Genomic DNA, 4,179 nt, shown 5'->3' with positions numbered 1-4,179 from the left:
TGGCTGCTGTTAGAGTATTATGGTATAGGGGAATTAAGGAGTACTGTAGGGGTGAGGGGCCTCTCCTAGCAGCCTGGAATACCTCTTGGCTGAGCCTTGTATGTCCTCAGGGCTGGGGAGGCAAATGGAGAGAGGGGAGTGTTTGAAGAGCTGCAGTCCATTTAATGATTTAATTCCCTAGTCACATAGCACCTTAGGAGTCTAGGACATAGAATAGGGGACAGAAGAGCTTCTGCTTTATTGACACATGGCTAGTTTGCTCCACAGGCAAGCTGCTTGCTCGCCTCAGCCTCTGCCACCGTGCTGTAATATGATTATGACAGATATCTCAACCCCAGCTCTCTGCTGCCTAACACTTGCTAATCCAGGCTTCTTGTTGGCCAGTAGCAGGCCCATCCCAGCTCCTGCCCAGCTCTCCATGACTCCTTGCTGCTCACTATGCTCAGTGGTGGTCACACCCTCTCCGCTCTTTCATGTCTCCTGGGCTCGAACTCTCCCCCCCCCCCCCCCCGTTCGGGGAAACAGCAAGGGAGAGGATAGCACCTGGAAAGAGATGATGTAAGCTAGGCCTAGTGGATGCAGTAGTATCCTGCATCTATGGCTGATGGGCCCAGGCAGAAACCAGAGAGGATGCTTGTGTTCTCTCTAGCTGCCCAGCACAGAGCAAAGTGATCTAGAGATGCCAAGAAAGACACAGAGAGATCTCCCCACCCCAAAGAGGATGTGAGGTGGCTATCAAGGAAGAATCAGTCTCCAGCCCCTTAACAGGCAGCAAGGACAAAAGAGCAGAGAAGGCGGCAAAACCTTTGCAGAAAGATTGAAGGTTAATTCTAGCCATGACTGAGCTGGAACTCTGAGCTTCCCAGCAGCCTGGCTGAAAAGGGCACGTAGATTAATGTAGCATCAATGGTCCATTTTCATGTAGGCTTTCTCACAGCCCCGAGAAAGCCAATTATTGGAACCTTTGATTTCCTTATCTATAAAATAGAACTGTGTTGTAGCTCAGTGTAGAGCATGGGTTCAACATGTGACAGGCTCTGGAGTCGCTACATACAGAAGGAACCATGCCTGGCCCATCTGCCAAGTGTCTGGGTGAAAGTTGAAGACGCAAGGATTCCAGACAGAAGGAGGGTCAAGGGCGCTGGAGAGATGGCTCGGAGCACTGGCTGCTCTTCTGCAGACCTGGATTTGGTTCCCAGCACTCGAATGGCAGCTTACAACTGTTCAAGGGAACTGGCCTCCGTGAGCACCAGGCATGCACATGGTGCTCAGACATATGTACAGACAAAGCAATCATACACTTAATAAAAACAAACATCCTGGGGGATAGGAGAGGGTGGACTTGATTCCCATAGGTTTTACTTCTTTGATTCAGAAAAGGCGTTCACTCCAGGAATGCACCTGCTGTTTATTGGGACTTTACCATGTGACTCAGCTCTGCATGGCAGTCCCTAGTGAATGTCAAGGCCATGGCAGTGACAAGGGATGTGGAAAACATTGGGAAGACCACCACCATGGTTCACCACAGAAAGGGTCGCTTCCTTTGCTGGTGGTTTGGCCGGGGAAGCAGCAGTGGAACTGAGTGGGTGTCCCTAAGCCAGAAGGTGACACTTAGACTTGAGTCCTGTGGCAGATATGTTGGAACAGCCATGACCAAGGAACAGGGGCCCTTGTGCTTAAGTGTGGAGGAAGGGTTACTCACCCACTACAGTCAACATATTTATTTATTTATTATGTACACAGTATTCTGCCTGCATGTATGTCTGCAGGCCAGAAGAGGGCACCAGATTTCACTACAGATGGTTGTGAGCCACCATGTGGTTGCTGGGAGTTGATCTCAGGACCTTTGGAAGAACAGGCAGCGCTCTTAACCTCTGAGCTATCTCTCCAGCCCTACAATCAATATTTTTATAGCATGTCAGCCGTAATTGCAAACGACAAGCCCAGTGCTCTCAGAAGTGGTGATGAGACAGGGGCAGAATCCAACTGGACAGATTTCTACAATGAGGTTGTCCTTTTCTGTTGTCGTTTTTGTTTTTCAAGACAGGGTCTCACTATATAGCTCTGCTTGTCCTGGAACTCGCTCTATAGACTAGGCTGCCTCTACCTCCCAAGTGCTTGAGTTAAAAATGTGCACCACCACTGCCTGGCCTTTTTTCTTTTTTTTTCATTTTACATTTATTATTTTTTATGTATGTGATGGGGATGGGAGTCAGATGGTCGGGCTTGGTGGCAGTGCCTTTGCCTGCTGAGTCATCTCACCTGCTGAGCACACTCAACCTGTTTTATTTTTTGAGATTAGTGTCTCACTGAAGCTAAGGCTATCAATTTGGCTTGACTTACTGCCTGGCCTGCAAGTCCCAGGGGTTCTACTGTCTCAGCTTCCTGGCACAAGAACAGTAGACTTGTACCATAATGCCCTGCTTTTTTTATAACTTGGACTTGGGCCACTATGGCAAGCACTTTACCAAATGAAATTAGTAAAAGCAAAAGCCATGGCACTGGAGGGATTGCTCAGTGGTAAAGGACACTTGCTACTTGCAAACTGGAGTTTGGCTTTAATGTGACTCCATCTCCATGAGATCTGACACATTCTTCTGGAGTTCACAGGCAGCCCCACATGTGCTCATCTCACAGACAGACACACTTAGTAAAGATAAGCTATATCTTTTTCAAAAGCTAAGGGAATCTTGGGGCTGGAGAGATGGCTCAGTGGTTAAGAGCACTGACTGCTCTTCCAGAGGACCCAGGTTCAGTTCCCAGAACCCACATGGCAGCTTACAGCTATCTGTAGCTACAGTTTCAGGGTATCTGACACCCTCACCCATACATACATTTAGGCAAAACACCAGTGTACATAAAATAAAAATAAATTTTAAAAAAGTTAAGGGACTAACTAAAATCTAAACCACACCTACAAGACCTCATCCCAGAAAGCATACGACTCAGGCTGGCGAAATGATTCCGTGGGTAGAAGCACTTGCTGCCAAGGCAACAATCTGAGTTTGATATCTGGACCCACTTGGTAAAAAGAGATAACTGATTCCTGCATGCTGTCCTCTGACCTCCATACGTGTGCCATGGCATGTATGCATGTACTTGTACACATGAACATCACAGAAAGCTTTAAAAGCTATAAACCTATAGCTTCATTTAAAACACAAAAATCTAAAGTAACTATGAAATAAGTAGCTGGAACCCTAAATCCTTTAGCTAGGATTTAGGAACCCTAGAAGCATCCTTACATGTAGAATATGAAGTTATGCTGTACACAAGACACAGGGAAAATTTGAGGAGTGTAGTCGAATCTCAAGTTCACAAAAACTAATATATCCATGTGTGATGTCAGACCTCTGTAATCACAACACCCAAGAAGCTGAGGCAGGAGGATTACAAATTGCAGAGAAACAAGATATATGTATAAGTTGGTTTACATCCCTGCACCGGAGCAAACGTTGGAGGCAGGAGACCCGGAGTTTGAGATTATTCTTGGCTATACAAGGAATTCAAGGCTAATCTGGGCTATGTGAGGACTCTGGTCTCTCAGAAAGAAGGGAGGGGAGGGAGAGAGTTATACACATGCATACACACACACATAGATATTATAAACATATAGATATACATATAGATATACATATACATATATATACATATACATATAGATATACACACATAGATATTAATACATACGACTTACTATGAACCATCGGCCCATGTATTAAGAGGAATGGATGATGGAGGTTGAGAAGCCCCAGGAGGTGCCAACTATCTGCAAGCCAGAGACTGGGAACCCAAGTGGTGTCTTTCTGTCCAGATTCTAGAAGGCCTGGAAGCTAACTGGGAGAGCCCGGCTTGGAAGTGCCAGTCGTGTCAGGAGGAGATGAGCTCAAATTTCCCCAGCTCAAACCATGAGGATAGAAAGGACAAATTGAAAGGTTCAGGCATTATGCTGGCCTGCCCCTGTTACCTGGTGGAACAGGCAGTACCCTGGTCAGCCCAGGGTTCCATGGGAACTAAGTCTGCACGCAGTTGCAGAGGACCCCTTTAAAAGACAGATCCCTGCTCATTTATGCTCTCTCTACTCTTCTCTCTACACTCTTTGCTATTCCCCTCTTCTCTGTCTGCTTCTGCTTCTCCTCTCTCTCTATGGTGACCGGCCATGGCGGTCAGCCATTTACC

The sequence above is a fragment of the Cricetulus griseus genome, chromosome 7 (genome assembly GCF_003668045.3).
Source record: "Cricetulus griseus strain 17A/GY chromosome 7, alternate assembly CriGri-PICRH-1.0, whole genome shotgun sequence".
Taxonomy (NCBI): Eukaryota; Metazoa; Chordata; class Mammalia; order Rodentia; family Cricetidae; genus Cricetulus; species Cricetulus griseus.
Note: the sequence above shows the minus strand (reverse complement) of the source record.